This window comes from Lepisma saccharinum, unplaced genomic scaffold (assembly GCF_977018435.1).
Source record: "Lepisma saccharinum unplaced genomic scaffold, izLepSacc3.1 HAP1_SCAFFOLD_150, whole genome shotgun sequence".
Lineage (NCBI taxonomy): Eukaryota > Metazoa > Arthropoda > Insecta > Zygentoma > Lepismatidae > Lepisma > Lepisma saccharinum.
The window spans coordinates 296,939-304,786 of NW_028142959.1; the positions used below are offsets into that span (position 1 = coordinate 296,939).

A 7,848-nucleotide genomic window follows, 5' to 3' on the forward strand; every position below is an offset into this window, starting at 1 on the left:
CCAGTCCCTCCCACAATCCTACGTACCCATACAGCACACCAAGTTTCAGACATATTTCAGAAATATTGCAATCTTTCATTTACGTTTCTAACATTCTGGTTTCGCGTTGACGTTACAGAAAGCATCACATGAAGTCCCAGTTTTGTTTCTGAAACATTGCAATGTTATCGTTTCATTGTCTAGTTTCTGCAACGTATCGGAGACATTGCAACGTTGGATTCAGTCATCATCGGCCATCCGGGAAATTTTCTGAGGCGGCCATGTTGTGTTTACGTTCAATGCTAACCGGGAGTCGTGCACATCTTATGAAGAATAATGTTGTTTATTGAGTGGTAAGTTGAATATTATTAATACCAAAGTGTGTTTAATTGTGTTATACTTAATCTGTGTTGCGTAACGTGTGTGAGAACGTGAGTGGAAACAAGGCAGGCGTTATCAAACCAGTGTTTAAAGAAGTATTTCGTCTTGTTTGTTTAATTGAAAATACATGATGTGAAGAAGCATGGAACTTCTCGCACCTCATGAAACTAAAATAACAGGGAATAAAGTGCTTACCTATAAGCAGTGCACATTTATAGTATACCGAAAATAGATTGAATGGAAGAGACGGAAAGTACTTGTTGCTGAAAATGTATCATTTTTCGGTTACATTGTAATTACCACCTTCCTCATTTTGTACAAAACTTGCCCTCTTAAAAAAGTTTCTCACCTCCCTGTGCATAGTGAAGAAGCGTAGAATACTTTGAAGTACGTACGTTGTTACGTTAGTAGTTTTTATCTAATAAGAAATACGTTTCTACAAATTCATTCTGCGATTTCGATACGTAAATCGAAGGCTGCAGCATTGTCACGTGCAATTTTTTTTTAGCTGTGTGGATTGTAGCTCGAGTCTTAGCGAACAGGCTACTACTGAAGATCACAGCATGATATACATGGTGCTCCTATAATTCAGATTCTAATTTTACAGGACGCAATGAAATGTTGCTGCATTACAATTACCACAGCTTGAAGTGGGTGAAAGAACAAGTAACAGAAACAATATTTTTTTTTAAATTTATTTGCTAATTTTTGTGTTTGTGATTGCGATAATTTACCTTAAATCAGCAATGCACACAAGAAATACTTTTCCCAACTCTGTGATTACATTGCTTCAAAATATAATTGTCACATTATTGTAAACTTATGTAATCAGAATTTGATCTAAATATGGAATATACAGCATCCACCTAAGTAAAATTTTGACAGAGTGACTAGTGAAGCTAGCTTAGAGTTGTTTCACCAGGTTTTAATCTGTGCATGCGAATAATCTCTGACCTGACCTGGCCTGTTACACTGTCACACACATTCTTTAGTTATTGGTGGGTATAAAGATTACATTGGTGTGTGTTTACATGCAGGCGATCATTACTTTTTTACCTCCACACCATGCAGTTGGAAAAATGTATCGTGTATGGACTAGTGTATCACGTGATGAAGATAATATTACATTCATAAATGGTTTGGTCCTAGTTCCAATTGTTTAATTACAATTTCATTATGGTACACAGGCATTTTTTTCATGGTTCAATGTCTGTTTACACATGTACTTCAGAGTTATAGCAATCACTTTCTGTGTTTTTGCTTTGAGATTAATGTTTCACTTACATGTACTTCTCAATTGCAATCAGCCATTTGTTTACTACCATCTTGATTACGGACTACTACTGCCATGTGTGCATGATGCAAAGGGGTTTCTTAATAAAGTTAGGCAAGTAAGGTTTAGGGCTCTTTAGTTTTCAAAAAACGCCTCTAAATGCTTTTGTGGTTAGGTTGGGTGGGCCATTTATAGCTCTAAGTGTTCCAAATGAAAAATGCCTTGTCGACAAATGCTTGCGTAAGGTACTTTTTTCGTGATTTTATTTATTTGCTAATGAGTTGCACTTTGAAATTCCAAACAGTGGTAATTACTTTCACTAGGGTTCAAATTTATTGTAACAATAAATTCTACAATTTTGCAATACTTAATCTTCCTATGAAACTGAAAAAAAACATTAAACATTCGGAACCATTACCCTTCCAACACCTTATAATGTGATTTCTGGTCTTCAGTACTTCCTGCTATTCTCACAACCTGGTGAAAGAGTTCCATGAGTATTCTCACCACTTGGTGAAAATAGTTACAGCCAAATTTTAAATTACTTCTGAAACTCAATTCTTACTAGTTCAGCTCTCATTTGGTGGCTAAACCCTTCAATAATAAATAGCCCATGTACATTGAAGTGCAATTGTAAACAAAGTAGATGTGGTACTGGTTTAAATGACTGCAATCCTCTGAAAGTGACACATGCCATGACTGGACACAGTGTATATTATAATAGAGTGACTAGCTTTGCCAGGTGATTCAGCTAGAACCTTTTTTAGTACTTCTTTATTAGTTATGAGAGATACATGTTAATCAGCAATGGATAAGCAGCATGTTTCACTCATTTTATATTTTGTGTTGGCGTAGCAGTATGGTATCTTATGCAGGCACTGGAAGTATTGTCAGACTTCTAGAATGTTTTATTTTACTGTTCTGTAATTTTATAAGTAGTTTATGTGAAATGCAATATTTTCTACTTGCTTAGTCAACGGGTTCAAATTATGGAAAATTTTGCATTTCAGTTTGCATACAAATGAATTATTCCTTATACAATTTATGATTTTTTTCTTCTAGGCACTGTTTGCCAACACCAGCCAAATACTAAAGAGCAAGAGGTGTCTGATGTTGTGGCTTGTGCAGGACAAACTTGGCTAGACAGAGAAAACAAGTAAGTAATAACGTTCTGTGATGGGCTAATTTGTATTTTTTTAGCTCAAGGAGTCATAAAAAACATTATGTTGATGATCCAAATTAACATGTAGAAATTACACATTGCCGGATTCATTATTGTGCTTGTTTCAAAGTGTAATCTCCCATTATATACTCCATAATGTACAGTGATGGCATCAGCACCTTTTTTATATCTGCCACTAGCCACAATATTCATGTAAAGTCAAAGATAGCAAGAAATCTTAGCAAAACTCTCCCCCCACCCATATTTGCCAAGTGTAAACACAGTAGTTATTTTCCGAACGATTGAAGATGACCGGACCCCTCTCAGATTTTCTTCATATTTGGCATACTCTCTAATTGAGGCCTCCAAATCACGAATCTAAAGTTAAAAGTTGTCGGAAACGTCTAGAATTGCAAAATAAGCTAAAATAAGGCATTAGTTTTCGGGCTGGTAACCGTCGATTTTTGCAAAATTTTTTGTTTCACAAGCAAAATATATATATTCCTGTTACTACCACGACACCAAATTTTAACTATGTTTGCCTAACCTAACTGAAACTAACCTAACCACATGTCAATGGATCGCAATTATTTTGCAATTGCTAGATCCTGATACTACCACGACATGAAATTTTAACTATGTTTGCCTAACCTAACCACACGTCAATGGTTTGTGGGGCTAGCGTCAATAATTCACAATTATTTTGCAATTTCTAGACGTTTCCGACAAATTTTAACTTCAGATTCATCATTAGCAGGCCTCAAATTAGTAAGTATGCCAAATATGAAGAAAATCTGAGAGGGGTCCGGTCGTCTTCAGTCATACCTTATTTTCTTTCTTTTCGTAAAATGAAATGAAATGCAAACTTATTTTCCAAATAGTAATAACCCGTGGCGCAACAGCCCGTGAGGACCAAGGCCTATCTACCGACCGCCGGTGATGATTGATTGATTTGGTTTATATTACTTTACTTTTCTGCCACATTTTTGTTAATTGTAAAGATTAAATTAAAAGATTATTATTATTATTAGAAATTCTTTATTCATGGATGCAGTTCAGCCACGGCCAGGCTGGGATTCTAACCTGGAACCCCTATCATTGCAGTGCAATGTGCTAACCACTCCATGGAAATTTGTGCGATATTCTGTCTTAAACTGTGATGAACAAAGGTATTTTTGGTTAATAAAAAGTGGCCTTTGGTTAGAAGCCCTAGCGAGGCATAAGAATGCTTTTGCTCATATTTCTATCATGTCCTCTTATCAGTTGGCTGCAACAAACAAACACACAATGTATTTATTAAGACTGAAATGTAAAAATATTTTGTAGCCCTGTAGAACAGATATGGGTTGCAGAAGTTCAAATATATGGCTTGCTTTTATTTTACTCAAGGATAGTTTCATGTCAATTCTGGGTCATTCCATGTCAAACCAACCAAGTAATTGGTTGCATGACCATTTTAGAAAAAAAAATCATTTTTAGTACAAATGTTGGTACATAGTTTGTAGATATTAAAAACAATATCCCAAAAAAATATTGTATTTAGTTCTCCTGGGCCAGCCATTTTTCCAACAATTGCCCGTGACTTTTTTTGCTCATGTAGAAGTTGACGTATTTCACAGATCTTCAATTGTCATACCTTGTAATTTTAATTTCTGGTAAGTCAACTATTAAAATCCTATGTTACTATATTTTCTGATTTTTTAAGCCCAACTTTAAAAAAGGAAAAGGAAATGCTTCATTCATTATTCTAGGTATACATGTGGCTTAACATTACACACCAATGTCACAAATTAGATCGCATATGTTATGTCATATTTACCAAACAAGTTGAGTCTAAAAGTTGGGATTTTTACTGTGAGTTAGGTTCATGCAGGGCTTCCTCCATGCCAAATTTCAGAATTTTTCAAAAGGACCCATCTGAGATATTTAAAACCGAAACTGTCAAAATTCCATAAATGGCCATGTTTCTTGACCCGGTCGTGAGTGGGGGTGATGTGATCAGCATCACGCCCCTGACCGCCTTTACCCCCCGGTACCCATGTTATTCGACGCTGGGAGGGAGCCGGGGCTGCTTCCACCGTTATACCGCGTTTGGTAGAACCTGTCCCGCTTCCCGCGCTAGGGAGCGCTCAACAGTTTCGGTGCCAATGAGAAACGAGGAAAAAATCGTCTGCTGGGCAGCGAGGAGCGAATGAAAGCCAGAAGAGAGGCGCTTACGTAGACGCTGTTGCTACGTTGCGTATTTTAATTGGCTGCCTGGCTTTGACTTTCCCCAGCACCGAGAAAAGACAGGGAGCAACTAGCGTGGGAACCGGGACAGGTTGTAACAAACGCGGTATAGAAAAGTTCCTGGATTTGAACCGGCCGGGGATCGAACCCGGGACCTTTAGCATGGTAGTCAGACGCGTTACCAACTGAGCCACCGTGGGCACTGTCTTGTTACCCAAATTACCACCTTAATTTTTGTTCTTAGGATGCAATTTTGAGCAAAACATACTTGAATAACATAGAAAGTATGATTCATTAACTACAGAATGAATTTTGTTTTAGGTCTATAGCTTTACTGATTTTTGAGATATTAAGGTTTCCGTAATTTGCTACATGAGAAAAAAAACACCTTTGTAATGTTGGAAAAAGGATGTTCCAGGAGAAATAAAGACAATAAATATTTTTGAACATTGTTTCTGATATCTAGAAACATGTACTAATAAGGTTGTTTTTTTCTAAAATGGTCATACAACCACCATTGGAGGGTTTCTACCAACAAAAGGGGTTTGAGAACTTATGGTCCTCAATTTTAATGAAACTCAGCACATTTCATCTTTCATTGTGGTGAGAAACCACATGATTTTTTTGGTATTTACCTTGAATTAAGACCCCTTCAACTTTTAGTTATTCCTTTTCTTTTATTCCATTCCCAAACTTTCCAGTGCGAGCTGCAGTGTCCTAGAAGAAAAAAATTCTGTCGCTCTTCAAATTATATAATGTGTTTTGAGATTTCACAACGTTAACCGAAGAATATAGATTTCAGAGAAAAATGTGACATTCATATTCCAGTATATTAGTAAAATATTACCTGGTTTTGGCCCAAAAGCAAGGTTTACTAGAATTTCGATTTTTTTAAAGGGAAAGTTGCAACACCAACTCAAATATTTTTAAAGTAAAGTTTCATATATATAATCTAACTTACACAGAAATAAAATTGATGGTGTTTTCATTCCTTCTGTGATTTTTTAAAAAAAGTATATCACATTTTATAGTTTTCAAATTATCTCTAAGAATCTAGATATCACAGAATCAATTTTCGGAGTATACAATTTTAAATAAGGTTTTCATGGATGCCAGGAAGGTGTCACCTTAAAATTTCATACTTCACCCATATAATTTTATTTCAGTCACAGTCATTTGAATGAATTATTAAAAGGATATTGCAGAAATATGATAACTTTGAATTGACTATGTTTCTTTCAGGGAGTGACACTATTATGGAGAAAATATGCCTCCCCCCTCCCTTTTGAAAAAAAAATCAGTGCTTGGCCCTACCTGAAAACATCCTGTGGTCAAACATGAATGTTTTGTTCTTACCTTTATAATTACTAATATTAGTTTATTTACATTTACTATGACAAAGACACATCTTAAAAAGTAGTTGAATACTACTATAACTTTTTAATACATGGAATAAAATTAACGAGGAATGTAACTTGTAGTACAATTTTTAGATTTGATCCCTCGGTTTAGGATGAGACTTTGTGTAGTGTTTGAGCACATTATAGCTACTGATATACCAAGGTACTAGCATGCACTAGCCAGCCATTTTCAACAAAAAGCACTTCATAGTTTTCCAACCGCTTCTCAAGTAGTGAAGATATTGTCCAATTGCCAAGTGGATCTGGTGGTCCAGTAGTAAGGCACCAGTTTGGCTTTTCCTTCCATGCCCTGCGTTCCTGGCATCCATGAAAACGCTATTTAAAATTTTATACTCCAAAAAATGTGCTTCAATGATATCTAGATTCTTAAGAGTTAATGTGAAAAGTATAAAATCCGGTAGTCATTAAAAAAAAGCAGAGGAGGAATGAATCACCATCTATTTTATTTCTGGGCTAGATAGATGATATATCAAACCTAAGAAAAATCGAAATTGTAGTAAACATTGTTTTTGCCCTAAAATCTGGTAATATTTTACTAATTTATTGGTGTACAAAAATGTGAATGTGATACGTTGTCATATTTTCTTTGTATTATTTTGGTAATGTTGTGAAATTTCAAAGAAGTTTGAATAATTTGTAAGGGAGCTAGAATTTTTCTTCCAGGACAGTGCAGCTCACACTTGGAGGCTTTGGTAATGGAAGAAAGAGGAATTACTGAACAACTTAGACCGAAAAACTATGGTTTCTCACCACCATGAAAGTATTATTAAATGTGCCGAGTTTCATGAAAATTTCAGATTATGGGTACCGTGGTCTGGTTGAACTGATGTCTGATGTGGAATGACCTTATGCAAAATTTTGTTTCTTTAAATGATATTTCTGCCCACAGAATGCTAATTCAGAATTGATGTTACATGACATTATTCTCTTTACAGGTAAAACTGAATGTTGTTCCACTGAGGCTGTCTGAGTGTGGTCTGCAGAAATTTCAACTGAACAAAAAAATGTATTTAGACAAAAAAATAAAGACTCTTTTGTGAAAAAATATATATTCCTTTGATAATACTTATCCTTTTATATTTGTTTCATGTGTGAATTGTTGTTTGAAGTCCACTTAATGTGCAGATAGGCTAATCGGGAGTAGACCTGCAATTTAAAGTGGGATTCCAACCACTGCGCAATGTGCCTTCACATGGTATTGAACTTGGGATCCCTTCACTGCAAGGTTCTTATTTATATTTCTCACAGTGTATTCTGAAACTGACGAACCTAGCCTAGCACAACCATTTGAAAGTCAATGAAAGATATAATATAAATCATTCAAAAATCATGTCTTGCATGTTCTCATTTTGAAATGTTTTGGTATAAGTTAGGAAATCTATGTAAAATTGTTTTCATGAAGA

The 7,848-nt window shown here is 35.4% G+C and overlaps 1 long non-coding RNA gene across 1 annotated transcript; it reads left to right on the forward strand.

Annotated features, from left to right (window-relative positions):
* Window positions 1-244: 244 nt before the first annotated feature.
* On the forward strand, window positions 245-7,564 carry LOC145982358 (uncharacterized). Its single transcript, XR_014441045.1, has 3 exons — window positions 245-332; window positions 2,696-2,789; window positions 7,381-7,564. It is a non-coding gene; the product is annotated as an uncharacterized LOC145982358 (long non-coding RNA).
* The last annotated feature ends 284 nt before the right edge of the window (window positions 7,565-7,848 follow it).